Source organism: Amblyomma americanum, chromosome 3, assembly GCF_052857255.1.
Source record: "Amblyomma americanum isolate KBUSLIRL-KWMA chromosome 3, ASM5285725v1, whole genome shotgun sequence".
Lineage (NCBI taxonomy): Eukaryota > Metazoa > Arthropoda > Arachnida > Ixodida > Ixodidae > Amblyomma > Amblyomma americanum.
In genome coordinates this window covers 132,404,229-132,419,897 of record NC_135499.1, presented here as the reverse complement: position 1 = coordinate 132,419,897, position 15,669 = coordinate 132,404,229, and the positions used below count along the sequence as shown (strand labels likewise).

Genomic DNA, 15,669 nt, shown 5'->3' with positions numbered 1-15,669 from the left:
GCCTTTGCGTCTGCTACCAATGCTGACAGCGTGACTGCCATAGCCTGGCATTCGTCTTAGGCTAGCATAAAAGCAAGCTCTATAAATATTCTATGTACCCGTCCTCTATGGTGCGTGTAAATGTACTTAGCGTCCGCAAGCGCACAATTTTATTCGGCTGAGATGGGTGGAGAAGTGTTCCCGCAGAAAATAATACGTCCTATCTTTGTTTGACCAACGGAAACCGCTAACGTCAACATCTATGCTATTGGTTTGAGTCCCTGGAGCACGTAAAGCGTACTCCATGCCAGAACTTGTCCCGTATTAACTTCCTTTATCCACATCTGACAGTTTCCCGTTTTTCAGGACGATACATGCTCGTGCGCGACCTCGGTCCGTAGTTACCTTTCCCGTCGAGGCGGTATTGATTGCGAAAGGGAACAACACTGTGGGGCACCCGGAGTAAAACACGAGCCGTGTCCCTCGCTTTCTTGTCTTGTCCATGATCCGCGCTCGGTTCCTGTACTCCGTATGATCCGGGGCTCTGGTTTCGGTGGTGATTCATTGCTAGCGTGCGTTGCACTTTCCCGTTTTCTTTTTCGCCAGTATGACGCTCGGGCGACTCAGGACTTCGTCTTTATCGGATGTACATCGACTTCTTCTGTTTCTGTCCTGAGTTCTGAAGCCACTGACATATTTTATTTGTCTCGTAAGCATTACTCATTGTACTGGAGTCGTGTTACAATGGTTTCGCCTAGGACAAGAAATAATTCCTGTGATACTGGAGCAACCTACCGTTCTCAATCATGTCTTTTTCCAGTGGCAGTGCACCTGGGAATATGACACCCCCATCAACTCCAGAAACTGCACAATGATCCCCTACGTAAAAATTCTGGAAGTGTTTGGTGATATTTCCAATGGACTTTCTTTGCCTTGCCTGTTGAATTGTGATCTTGACGGCTTTCTTAACGTCGATCAAGGACATCTTGTTTTGGGGTGTGTGATCATTGGCAGCGCATTGAGCAATATTATATCTGTCAAGCTTAGTTGGCTGCTTGAAAATCTCAATCGCAGTAAGAATAACTAGACGAATATTACATGTCGTTGGTGGGCAAGGCTAGCAAGCCAGAGGTTGAACTTTATTTCGTATATATGTGATATCTTAAATGAAGCACTGTTATAAGTAACAGCCTTCTTTATTGATTTCCATCGCTTATAAAGATATGCTGTCCCAGTTGGCGGCTAAATTTTTTTATTCTTGAAGTTAAGTTCGTGATTCCTCATTGAGACTTTCAGCGCTATAAATGCGTTGTTATGAAATGCGTTTATTACGTTGAGTAAATGCCACTGAGCGTTCGCGCCGTGTAAAAGTGCTCTAAAGTGAGCCGATAATTACACATATTCCTGCACGTTGCGGCAATGTGCGGTGCCGCTCTTTGACATGAATAGTGCTATGTCAGGATATGTGGCCCTGTGACGTCAGTCGTGAGGGGCTGTCATTGGCTCGCCTAGAGCCACAAGAACGCTCGTAAGCGAGGGGGGGGGGGGGGGCGTTTAGTGACGGTGACGCGTCGCTCCCGTTCATTCCAGTCTTTTCTTTGCTATCGCGCCGTAGCGGGGAAGCAAAAAATTATAAAGAGAAAACAAACAACCGAGCCAAGCGGGCAGACCATTTTCCCGGTCTGTAGTTTATTTTTTTTCTTGCAGTTTATTAGTTTAGAGGAAAAAGGTGGATGGTCGGTTTTAACCTGGAATATCTCTAATGCTACTTAAGCTAGATCGATAAGTTTTGCGACATGAGAGAGATTCCTTGATTCCTTGAGAGAGATTTGAGAGATTCCGTCTCAATTTGTTTGCTGTAAAAAGAAGGCTCTAAACGCACGTCTTAACTAACGTTCAGCCTATAGACGCGCAGTGGTCCTTAGTCAATGCACAATTTACTGCTGGGGGTGTGGTTTGGCATAAGAAGCCGAAGGAAACGAAAAAAATCGAGTAAACCAGAAAATCCCGCTGCTTTTAATGTATCGAACGCGCAGAGGCTTGAAACCGGTGTCTGCTTCTTTTGCGCGAATCAAATGCCTAACGGGTTTAGGGAGTGCTCCGTAATTATTTAAGGGGAGATTACTCAAGTCAGAAAAATTCTTGTTTACTTTGTACAATAACACAGAAGCGGTCTTTGATAAGCAGCCGTCAGACCCCAGCAACACAGTGCATGGAGGTGTAACCACGTTGCGAAATTCTTGGTTTGGAGTTTAGGGAAGGAAATATGATCTGGAAGTCGCGATCGTTTAGCGCGACGCCTCTAATTTTTCCTTTCGTCGCAGGTCGCAACCTTTCCCGGCCATGAGCCGGTTTCTCTGCATTTAATTATGTCTCGCCTGGACCCCTCAGTCGCTTCAGAAAGTGTGTCGCAAGTCGCGAGTTCTAGTCGGGGGATGAGTTGTAGTTTACGCAACGTTGCCTTTCAAGGCATGTACTTGCTTTTGAGGGTGGTGGAGAACTGGGAGTCACGAAATCCGTGCACGTTATTGTGAGCGTTTTTTTTTTGTGAGCAAAAGAAAGACAGTCTCAAAGGAGACTGCAACCCTTACAAGGAGCAAGTCGAGCGTTATTAATGGGCTTTTTTTTTTTTCTGAGAATTAGCAGGAAAATGTTTTTATTGACGTGCGCAAGCTCCGGCATGTAATGTTCAATTTAGTTATGTTTGTTCGGGCATCTTATACCTTTTTTTATTGTTCTGAATTTTTCGTAAGGACTTCTGAGGTGTTATTTGCTAGAACCGCCTTTAAAACTTTTCTGAAGCAAGCAGTAGCTGTTAGGCTGCACGTTGAAGATTTCCTTCCTTCATGTTTCTTCTAGTTAGCAATGAAGTGACATCTGTTTTCAAGATATCAGACATTTTTATAGTTTGATCAATTCATCTGACAAAAAATTCATAAAATCACGAATAATTAACAATATTCACATTAGCAGGAGAGCATTCTTGACTTAAGTAATGATTATCTTCCGAACAGATGCCGGTTTCGCAGTTATTTATTGTGGTTTTCTGGTTTGCAGGAATGCCTGTGAGAGCATCCTTTTGTGACGCGGGACATGACACATGAAATTGGCTTTACAGAACGGAGCGCTGAGACATATCTTTCAGGGAAACCTATTGGTATGCAGACTTCCCATCTCGCCTTTTTGGGCCAGCAAAGTTGGTTAAGCATTCTTCGACGGTCAGCTTCAGCCTCGCCCTTGTTGTGCCTAGCACAACAAGGGCGGTCCTCCAGCGCATGCCTCGCCCCGCGCCAAGCTGCGCGGCGCTGAAAATGAGTTCGGAGGCGTCCCTGCTACCCGCAACAAATGAAGGCTCGGATTCCGACGTAGACTTAACCGACTCTCAAGACCGAACGGAGAACGGTCCGACGACCAGTTCGTCCCCGGCCTCACCACCGCCTACTACCCCTCTGCCCAATGGCTGGAAGATAGCCTTGAGCAGACATCAAGAAAGGAAGCTTCGCAAACCAGCCCGGACTCAAACCAACAGCCAAGTGCAGGGCAGCACCGACTCCCAGGACCCCCCACCAAATCACAAACATCCTACGCCAAAGAAACGCGGCCTTCGAGTCCGCCTCCCGCCTCTACCACAAACGGACATCAAAATCATGATTCGACCTCACCGAGGACTCGCTTTAAAGAACTTCTCAAATCTCGATCTTGCCCAAGCAGTAAGCAACGCCTGTCCAGAACCGCAGCAGGTGGAAGGAAGGTACCTCCTCCGCCCCCCCTACGGATCAAATATACTCGTAGCGAGCACTCCGCACGCAGAAGTTGCCAACGAACTTCGACAAATCAGGACACTGTCCCTTGGAGACCTCACTCATGACGTGAACGCCTACATACCTTTCACAGAGCACGACAGACGTGGCGTAATCCACGGAATTCCGGACCACGTGACACCGGAAGCTCTTCAGACGGGCCTATACATCCGCTCACGCGGGACCACCGTACTCGACGTACGACGCATGGGCAAAACATCGTCGATGCTGATCACTTTCAACGGCCCGACCACCCCCAAAGTTGTGTACTTCAAGAGCGCGGAGTTTCGTTGCCATCTGTACCGCCCAGCACGACAATTCTGCTATGTGTGCATGCAGCCGGGTCATCGCTCCGATGTGTGCCCCACACCAGACCTGGCGGCCTGCAGGAAATGCGGGGCCCAAAATCTTCCTGACGGACATCAGTGCCTGCCGAAGTGTGCTCTGTGCGGAGGAACACACGAAACCGGCAGCAAGGAGTGCCCCAATCGGTTCAAACCACTCAAGCAAAAGCCACCATCCGTCCGATCCTCCACCCCACCCATCAAGGAACAACACCGGTCCAGGAAAGACAACCAGGCCCGAACTCGGATGCCGCGCTGGTTCAGCACGGACGACGAGTCATCCAGCCAAAGCTGCAGCAGTAGGAGCAGATCAAGATCCGTCTCCACCTACCGGTCAACCCCTCCTCCCCCTGCACCCAAGCAAAAAAAGGAAATTAGCCGGCCACACCAGGGGCAAGACAAGGCCACGGACAAAAAGGTGAGCTGGGCAGAGCTCGTTAAGAACTCTCCCACTGTTCCTTCAAACACACCCACTCCACCCAAATGCTCAGACTGTGCAAAAATGGCACACACTATCGACAAGCTACGATCCCAGGTAGCGGAGCTAGCCTGCAAGTGCACTCCTCTCACCACCCCCCACGTTCAACCTACCCCACCTCCTGCGCCCCGGGACGTTGAAACTTCCCCCAAACCACTGCTACCACCAGTGGCGACACCCACTCCCACACCTCGCCAACCGACAACCACCGCCCTCCCTAACACATATGAAGAAATAGAGGGACGTCTCTTGAATAACATTATGAACAACACAAACCCCCTTCTCACAACATTAACCTCCCAGCTCTCAGCCCAAATCGCACAAATAGGCGCGCGCCTGGACGCAAATGACGCCCAATTATTTACCCTACAAGCACTGATAAACACCAAAGCCCCTAGCAGAAAACGTGTTACAAGCTCTGACAACCCTCGAGCAAAAACCTACCGGTCCGCGACCGCGGCGGTCGCTATGAGTAGCGACAACGAATCTGTCAGGAGCTTTACCAGCCACCAGGATGGCTGCGCTCTCTAAATCAGGCACTCCTGACCGCCTAGAGATCTGGCAATGGAATTGCCGAAGGTTCAGGAGAAAACAAAGCATCTTGAAACAATACATCAATGTTACCCCCATTCGACCCGATATAATCTGCCTGCAAGAGGTAGGAGCCGACCCGGCGCCGACTCTCCCAGGATATTACACAGTCTACAACGCGAGCTTGCCAAAAGTTGCCACCCTTGTTTCTAAGGTCAGCACGGTTGTCGAACACTCCTTGAGAGAACAAGAGATCAACTACAACATGATCGAGGTCATTCCCAACAAGAGGGGCTGCAAGAGCACCTTCGTTCTGAACGTGTATCACCCCCCACGAGCAACCAAGGCCGATTTCTCTGACATACTTCAAGAGGCAGATCAGCTAGCTGTTTCGCATCAGCTTATCTCACTCGGTGACTTTAACGCCCGCCACAGGGAATGGGGCTACAAAACGAACTCGCTGCGTGGTCTGAGCGTGGTACGAGCTCGGGATGCCCTGGGCCTGGAAATACTTACTGATCCTTTATACCCAACCCGAGCGACTGACCTCCCCGACCTCACCCCTCTCCCCTCTACGTACGGCGAGCGCCTCCTCCTTATCCGAACACAAAGACAAGTCTATGCCCCACCAAACCGTAAGCTAACGGCGGCAGAGGCGAAGGAATGGCGACAACTACAGACGAACACCTTTCCTAACCTACACAAGTACCACATCATCTTCCCCGGCAGATATGACAGCATCTGCCCCTGGTGTGGCGGAATTCCAACAACATATCATGTAACATGGGGCTGCTCCGGTACCAAGCCCCCCGATCTAGACAAACATCACTCCGAGGAACAGTGGGAGTCTGCCCTGCTCAGCTCTGACTTGGCGACGCAGCGAAAGCTGATATCCCAAGCAAGAGCAACTGCGGTGGACACCAAAATCTGTATTTTCGCCTCTCTATCCTGCCTTTTTGGAATAAATGTTTTCTACTACTACTACTACTACATGGTGTGGGACTGTTCAATACACCAGAGTTCTCTTCATAGCTATGTTTCATTTTACGCGTCCCATTCTTCGCTAGTCTTTTCTTGCAGCCACTATCCATTCGAGTGCGTGCAAGAAGCAGTATTCAGAGCACCGAAATGCGAGCTCTTTTTTTCTTTTAACGCGAGAACGTTAAAAGGAAAAAAACGAGCTCGCCTTTTGGTACTCTGCAAACTACTATAGCGTTAAAGGCCCCGCTGTTCAGAAAATTTGGTGTCTGCCTTGTCGGCGTCGGCGTTGTGAGCAAACAATCACGAACATGACTCGGACAGGTGGTGCCCAGGCGGAAACCTAGGAGGCAGGTGACCCACCTTGCAGCGTCATCACAACCTGGCCACCGAATAGTGAGCAGACTGCCCACCATGGTAGGTGGAAGTTAAATTAATGATAGATCTCTTGGGAAGAGCAACCTAGGTTGCATAAGGACCACCGGTGGGAGCACATGCCATCGGACGGCAGCGGCGCATCTCTTAACCACTGCGCCACTGTGCCAGGAGGTGTATGAGGACTCCGAGGGATCTGTGAATGTATAGTAGAGAATGACCTTCTGCATATATGAGAGTTCACTCAACACGCTATCGCGTCATACCGTTAAGGCGGTGCTGAAGTGTCCCAGCAAGTTTTTTTTTTTTCACGGGATCTATAAAAAACAGCGGGACGTTGCGAAACCTAAAATGAGATATAAATACCGTCGCACTGAGAGTAGATTTGAAACATAAAACTTCATTTTTTCTTCAGAGTGCAAAAAACAGGCCATAGATATTGGGATATACTGCGGTGGGACAATCTTAACGTCCGGCCGGGGTACAATCGCATGAGTTAATCGAGCTGCACAGAAATTGGTTTCAATTTGTTAACCCCAAAAAGGTAAATTTTTGCTTCACATTATCTTTCGGCCTGCGTTTGCCCACGAGGCATCGTATTTTGTGATTATTCATTTAGCGTCTAATTTAATTTTGCTTTCTTGCTTCCCGCTTCTCGCTTAAACCGCTTCCCGCTTAAATAGACGGGCGCCGGTGGCTTATGGGTACCGTGCACGTCTGGCAATCCAAGGGTGATGTGTAGGAATTGCACCTAATTCCTCCTAATTTACTTTTCCTCGCAATTGGTTTACTTCGCATATATGAACGTCCTTAGGACGCTTTCGACCAATGCAAGCTCGCTAGCAGTAATTTGCGCTAGGCTACTGGTCCGGAGTATCCGGTTTCGAACCCTGTGCTGTGTGATGTCAGTGCACGTTCAAGATCCCCAGATTATATTGTGGGTTGTGTTGTGTTTGAGATGCCCTACTTTACGGAGGATATTTAGAGCGGCTCTGCAGGTTCTACCTTTCGTGTAGTTTCTGCATGCTTCTTTTGAGTCCGTAAGGATGTATAGTGACTTGTTTTTCCGGTAGCCTTCAGCCGTCGCCAGCGCCACGGCGACCTCCTCCGCCTCAGCTACCGTATAGCTTCCGCTGGTTGCGCAGGTAATCAGCTTGCCTGTGTTGTCTACCACTACGGCTGTTGCTCTAATGCATGGTGAATTCCTGTTCCACGGGTATAATGTTGCGTCCGTGTACACCATGTTTTCGAGCTTGGCTAGATGCCGTTCTATGTAATCTGCCCGCGCCTGTCTCCTGGCCGCGTGGAGATTCAGATCCATGTTTTTCGGTATAGGGCTGACCTGGAGGGTCTTACGGATGTCGTCGGGTACGTCGGCGTATCGATCGAGGCGTCCACTCATGTCTCGACCTATCCTCGTCAGGAGCGCTCTTCCTGTGGCCGTGTCTCTGAGTCTTACTATTTGTGCTCCAAGCTGCGCTTCCACCAGCTCGCTGAAGGTGCTGCTGATCCCCAGCTGTAGCAAGATTTCGTTCGGTGTGTTCTTCGGTAGGTAGAGTGCCGTCTTGTAGGCCTTCTTAAAGATTGTTTATACTTGTTCCCTTTAACCCTTGTTCATTGGGTGGCCTGGATCCCAGCACACACGGGAATAGAGGGTAACGAAAAGGCGGATAGCTTAACTCGCGAGATAACGTATCGAGCGGAGCAGCCACAAACCCTGGGTCACCACTATATCGTTGAGATTGGATATTCGGAGATATTGAATATTCACAGAGGAAGGAGGATTAGATACTCGCCTCCGCATAAGTCTCTAACACAGCAAGAACCAGCTAGTTGGCGGAGACTGCAAACGGGAACTTTCTTTAACTTACACATCCTACACAAAATGTATCCTACACACATTTCAGGGACACATGCCCGTGGTGCGGGGCGACCCCCACACTATACCATATCACCTGGGAGTGCGAACGCAACTATGCATTCCACCAACACAAAACCCCGAGTGCGGAGCAATGGGACAACCGGCTCATCAGCTGCGAGCTCACTGCCCAAAGGGCACTAGTGCAGCACGCAAGCGAAGCAGCAAGGCTCAGTGGAGCCCTAGAATAGGGGCCCAACCCTGCTGAAAGAGGTCAAGCATCGACAGCGATGAAGACGAAGACCGAACCGCCAATCTCTTAAGAGACCTCAGTAAAGTTTTTCTCTCTCTCTCTCTCAAGATCCCCAGGTGGTCGAAATATTCCGGAGCCCTCCACTACGGCACCTTTCTTCCTTTGTTCTTTCATTCCCTCCTTTATTCGTTCTCTTACGGTGCGGTTCAGGTGTCCGCCGAGATGTGAAGCAGATACTGCGCCATTTCCTTTCTCAAAAATGCAGTTTTCAATTTTTTCAATTTTTTTGGTCCTGGAGTGTGTCCTGGTGGAGGAAGTTACTGCACCTTTTGTTTCCTCGTAATCGATGCGTACATAATGGGTCCTTCATTTTTCTACTCGTCTGCTTTCCGCGGGGTTGTCAGTTTTGTGTGTCTGATCCACATCGTGTAACTAACAGTTAAAGGTAATTACGCACGTGCTGTTTCAGGAATAGATGTGTACGCCAGTTCCTCTTTGAAATATGAAAAAAAAAATTTTGGCTACATTTGCAAGCTTAATCACTGCACATTTGCGTTTTTGATACCGAATCATGCACTTGCACGTGAAATTGTGAGTGATTCAAGCCTATAAAATGTAGGCGTCGTTCTTATTGTCCCGAATCCTTTTACTTTAGGCCGCTGTCGTCATGTTCATTATGTTGAACCGCTCTACTTGTCTAGTGTGAATGTTCATGCATCGCGTTGCCGTTTGAATTGTATTTGTGCAAATAAAATTGATGATTGTTTAGCTCTCGTAAACACTGGTCGAAAGCGAAAAGCTGCAGCACCGATCGTTCGTCACAAACAGCATTCGATTAAGGCCGATTCACACGACGAACCCTTCACCCACAGCCCGCGCATCACGTGTTCAAGCGCCTCTAGCCTCGCGGGATTTAGCGGCGGCCCGCGAAGGCGCGCGCGCTAGCTCTGGCAAGCACAGAACTTGCCAATATTCCGGCTGCTGCATTTCGTTGAGTGGCGTTGAGCTGGCGCGCTGTTTCGACAAGCTGCACTGAGTTCGCTACCATGACAAAGGTACCGACTGGGCTAGCAAGACGCTCCGGTCATTGAGGAATTGGACAAAGGGCCGCACCTGCACCATTCAGTCGCAGTCATGGGTCGGGAGGAAAAGCAGTGCGGCCAGTGTTGCCAAACCCTTTTAAATAATCTGGCAACAGTGGTACACCCAGCGCGTCGTCTGCTCTTTTGGTCCGTCGGAACCGCTTGACGTCATGGGATCGCAGGCCAGTTTTTAGTGGTGCATGAACACGTGATGTGAAGGCCGCGGCAGAACGGACCGTCTTGTGAATCGGCCTTTACACGCAATATGGGCTGTTTACGGTTTAAGAAAACTTGCTCGCGTTCAGTTTTATGCAGTTAAGTGCACGTTTTACGACTCACTGGCGTGAAAAATAGCGCATGAGTAATGAGCACTGCAAAAATGGACTATTCGTCGTCATAAGCACGTGCAAAACGTGATGAAGTGGTATTGAAATGAAGTTTGTCTTACACAAGGCAAGTAAGTGTTCTGAGTGAAACTAAGAAATCACTGTCTCATTTCGAATGCTGTCTTATTCTTTGTTAAACTTAGATGAAACAGATACGCATTTCGTCAGAAAGTTCGGTTGAGGTCTTTACACACATTGGATAGAACACCGCGAGCATCTGAACGTACAGGGGCTATTACAGCATGTTTTTGATTACTTGTTGCCACTCCCGGTGCAGTCTCGCTGTATGTGCAAGTTCAATGCTGTATTTGTGTTGCCAAAAACTACAAACTATGGTACTTTATTTCCTTTCACCAAGAAACGAGGGAGCGCGTTCTCTTATTTCACAAATGGGATTGACCGGCAAACATAGGACTATGCTTGTTTTAACCTAGAGGAAACGCTTGTAGTTCTTAAGCAAATGGAGATGAGCAGCTGGAGGTGTCATGACCCGCAGATGGGGATGAACTGAAAGTGGACATCATCTTTCCAATGGAGGTGACCATTACAACTAATTACATTATGACCATTCTGAGATTAAATCCTTATCATACCAAAAATGACCGGGTCTGCTTTGTTTGCGACGACATGCTCCTATCGCTCGTTGGCACTTTCGATTAGTGTTTTTCTGAGCGGCTAGTTTGGCTGGAACCGGCACCTTTGTCACAGCATCAGCGCTGAGATAGCGATGATGCGTTGCGCTGGCGCGCCAGACAGTGTAAGCGCACGCTACTGATCAGTGCTTGCATGACAAAAGCACAGGTAGAGCGTCATTCGTAACCTCTTCGTAAGAAAGGAAGGGGGTTTAGGAGGGGTGTCATGCAAACACACAAGCTCCTCGTTAGGGCACGAACACGGCTCGACGCGCTTCGAAATGAGTGGATTACCTGTTCGCTCAAAGGGAGACATCCCCCGCTCCTTTTCGGAGCATCTCCCAAAAAGGGAGGAAACAGTTGCTTTTGCTAACACCACTGCTGCCGTCTCGGTTCATAGTTTTTGTATTGATACTTCATTTACATTCGGCATAGGGGCGAAACTTCCTCTTCGAGGACGCTTGTGAGTTTGGCTCACAGCATGGGCGAGGAATGTCTGAGCGCGGAGTTCGCCCTGGGAGGAGTGCTTTGCTATTTCTTCCCCAATCCAAACGAGCGTGCATGGGTAGATTCCACGGCGAACTGTCGGCGCCTGCGGGGCGTGCTTTCTGCTGCCTCGCGGAAAAGGAGTGTTTAAAATTCTCACCAACCTCAGGTCGTAATTGCGCTTTAGCTTTCGCTCTGCATATTTTGCCCCGCTTAGATATCCGCTCGAGAATTCAGGGTAGTTATTGAAGTATAACGTTACTGTTTGGTTTTAAAGCGAGAGCTTTACTGGCCGCGAACTTGCGATTTCGCCGTGGTGGTGCTTCGAAGAGGCACATGACGTCACAACGCGCGCCTAGCAACGGATATTTTTCTCTCTCTCGCTGCCTAGTCAGTACAGCGCATGCGCCACTAGTAGCACCGAGCCACAGGTGTTCCGCCGCTGCGCGCCCCGCCGCGGTGGCTCAGTGGTTAGGGCGCTCGACTACTGATCCGGAGTTCCCGGGTTCGAACCCGACCGCGGCGGCTGCGTTTTTATGGAGGAAAAACGCTAAGGCGCCCGTGTGCTGTGCGATGTCAGTGCACGTTAAAGATCCCCAGGTGGTCGAAATTATTCCGGAGCTCTCCACTACGGCACGTCCTCTTCCTTTCTTCTTTCATTCCCTCCTTTATCCTTTCCCTTACGGCGCGGTTCAGGTGTCCAACGATATATGAGACAGATACTGCGCCATTTCCTCCCCCCCTCCCCAGTGCCGCTGCGAAGCGCCGCACCTTTCCTCAAAATCCAACTTTCAATTTTCAGTTTCCTCTGTCTTTTTTCCCTCCCTCCTTTATCCCTTCCTGTACAGCGCGGTTCGTGTGTCCACCGAGATATATGAGACGGGTACGTACTGTGCCATTTCCTTTAATCAAAACTGAACAAAACAAAACAAGTGAGCCAACGGCGTTCATAGAGTTCATTGACGTTGACAACTTTGCAAAGGTCGTTCATTTTTACGAAAGGAAAGGCGCACAACCAGCTCCGTGGATCAGTGGAGGCCTCAATCTCGCTTTTGTTTTGTATATACTGGATTAACTGAGCTAATCCACATTAATTTTTTGTTTCTTCGTTCCTTGAGGGAACGAGATTGAAATGTTAATAGAAGCGGTATTTTTGGATTTGAGATATTGCCCCGCCGCGGTGGCTCAGTGGTTAGGGCGCTCGACTACTGATCCGGAGTTCCCGGGTTCGAAACCGACCGCGGCGGCTGCGTTTTTATGGAGGAAAAACGCTAAGGCGCCCGTGTGCTGTGCGATGTCAGTGCACGTTAAAGATCCCCAGGTGGTCGAAATTATTCCGGAGCTCTCCACTACGGCACGTCCTCTTCCTTTCTTCTTTCATTCCCTCCTTTATCCTTTCCCTTACGGCGCGGTTCAGGTGTCCAACGATATATGAGACAGATACTGCGCCATTTCCTCCCCCCCTCCCCAGTGCCGCTGCGAAGCGCCGCACCTTTCCTCAAAATCCAACTTTCAATTTTCAGTTTCCTCTGTCTTTTTTCCCTCCCTCCTTTATCCCTTCCTGTACAGCGCGGTTCGTGTGTCCACCGAGATATATGAGACGGGTACGTACTGTGCCATTTCCTTTAATCAAAACTGAACAAAACAAAACAAGTGAGCCAACGGCGTTCATAGAGTTCATTGACGTTGACAACTTTGCAAAGGTCGTTCATTTTTACGAAAGGAAAGGCGCACAACCAGCTCCGTGGATCAGTGGAGGCCTCAATCTCGCTTTTGTTTTGTATATACTGGATTAACTGAGCTAATCCACATTAATTTTTTGTTTCTTCGTTCCTTGAGGGAACGAGATTGAAATGTTAATAGAAGCGGTATTTTTGGATTTGAGATATTGCCCCGCCGCGGTGGCTCAGTGGTTAGGGCGCTCGACTACTGATCCGGAGTTCCCGGGTTCGAAACCGACCGCGGCGGCTGCGTTTTTATGGAGGAAAAACGCTAAGGCGCCCGTGTGCTGTGCGATGTCAGTGCACGTTAAAGATCCCCAGGTGGTCGAAATTATTCCGGAGCCCTCCACTACGGCACCTATTCTTCCTTTCTTCTTTCACTCCCTCCTTTATCCCTTCCCTTACGGCGCGGTTCAGGTGTCCAAAGATATATGAGACAGATACTGCGCCATTTCCTTTCCCCAAAAACCAAGTATTATTATTATTATAGTACGCTCACTCGCTCTATTTTAAATTTGTGCTAACCGGTTCTAGTATAATCACTGACTTCTGCTGGCATTGCGCAGTGCTCACAGGAAGTCGCAGACGCTATCTTTGGCATATTCCACGCCTCAATTACACTTGCGCAGCACTTGCGAGTGTGTGGGACCCCATTTGATTGGCTGTAACGCCCTATAAGTTGATCAGCGCATTTGCGACAACACTTTGTTTTCACCATACGCTCTAGGCATGTATAAGTGAGGAAATTGTTGATAACCAGTCTACACTGGCTGTAATGTGACACTGTCATGGTTTAATATGTCACTCAATTTCAATCTTCTTTGTAATACGCAACCTGAGCAGGGGAATAAAATTTGGAATACCATCATGGGCGCTCGGCTACTGATTCGGAGTTCCCGGGTTCGAACCCGACCGCGGCGGCTGCGTTTTTGTGGAGGCGAAACGCTAAGGCGCCCGTGTGCTGTGCGATGTCAGTGCACGTTAAAGATCCCCAGATGGTCGAAATTATTCCGCAGCTCTCCACTACGGCACCTCTTCCTTCCTTTCTTCTTCTGTCTGTCTGTTGTTGCCAGGAAAAAAGAAATGAAAGTGCTCAGGCCTGCTCACTGGCTCAAGCCGAGCCACAATCGCTATCACTTGCAGATAGTAGGAGAGTTGAAAGATCGGATAGAAGGACAGGATAGTAAAGACGCGCTAAGCACAAGGCCGATCCCAGAGGTAGTGCAGTACCGGGCCAACCGGTGGCGGAAGTGAAGCAACCTTCAAACTCTCCGCCACATTTCCAAAAATAACTCCAATTGGACCCGTAACAGATACTCTACGGGGTCCGGATATTCATCCTTTCTTCTTTCACTCCCTCCTTCATCCCTTCCCTTACGGCGCAGATCAGGTGTCCAACGATATATGAGACAGATACTGCGCCATTTCCTTTCCCCCAAAACCAATTTTTATTATTATTATTAATACCGTCATGCACCTACGCCTATCAATCATTATTATCATCAGACCAGTTACAACACTGCCTCCAATTATGTAACTGTGGCTATTTTTCATCGTCATCATATATGATATATGAGACAGATACCACGCCACTTCCTTTCCCCCCCAAACCAATTATTATTATTACACGATCAGGCAAGACTGGTTTAGAAGTTATTAAGCGAGAAGCTTAAAATATAATAATAATAATTGTTTTTTGGGGGAAAGGAAGTGGCGCGGTATCTGTCTCATATATAGTTGAACTGCGCCGGAAGGCAAGGAATAAAGGAGCGAGTGAAAGAAAGGAAGAAAGATGTGCCGTAGTAGGGCTCCGGAATAATTTCGACCACCTGGGGATCTTTAACGTGCACTGACATCGGACAGCACACGAGCGCCTTCGCGTTTCGCCGCCATCAAATCTCAGCCGCCGCGGTCGGCTTCGAACCAGGGAGCTCCGGAGTAGTACCCGAGCGTCCTAACCACTGAGCCACCGCGGCTTCACTACGCCAGCTCTTCGAGCCGACAGCGCGGCCGCAAGTTTGACCTTGAAAGTAGCTAGAGGTTGGACAGGTAGACACCCGAATCGCGCCCGTAAGGCAAGGAAAATGAAATTAAAATTGGTTTTAAGGAAAGCAAATTATGCCGGTCGCACATATCTCGGTGGACACCCGAAAAGCGGCGTAAGGGAATGAAAGTGAAACGAAAGTTGGTTTTAAAATAAAATTTCGCCTGTATCACATCTCTCGGTGGATACCCGAACCGCTCATTTAGCGAAAGAAAATTAGTTTGTTTTAAGAAAAGGAAATGACGCCTATCTCAATCTGTGACCAGTGGGTCAGCATAATGCACATGACGACAGCGGATTAACATAAAAGGATTTGAGACGGAACGCCACTAAGGACCTTTCACAGACTTGAGCCACCCAAAATTACCCGAGCAGGTGCATGATTTGGTATTGAAAGCACAAATGTGCAGCGATTCATGCAGAAAATCTAGCCAAGATTTTTTCAAATTTCAAAAGGAACTCGCGCACACATATCTTCAATAAACCGTGCATGCGCAGTTGCCTATAACTGTTAGTTACATGATGTGGATAACCTACACAAAACTGAAAACCCCGCGGAAAACATGAGTTGAAAAAAATGAAGGGCCCATTATGTACAGACTGCGAGGAAACAAAAGGTGCAGTAACTTCCTCGACCAGCTGAACACCTTGACAAGAAAAATTGAAAAAAAATTTTGAGGTCGATTAAGATTAGTCTATAAGAGCGGGACGCGACAGCGTGT

General features: G+C 48.7%; 1 pseudogene; it reads right to left on the bottom strand.

Annotated features, from left to right (window-relative positions):
• Positions 1-14,099: 14,099 nt before the first annotated feature.
• On the bottom strand, positions 14,100-14,238 carry LOC144126429 (U2 spliceosomal RNA; annotated as a pseudogene).
• Between the last annotated feature and the right edge of the window lie 1,431 nt (positions 14,239-15,669).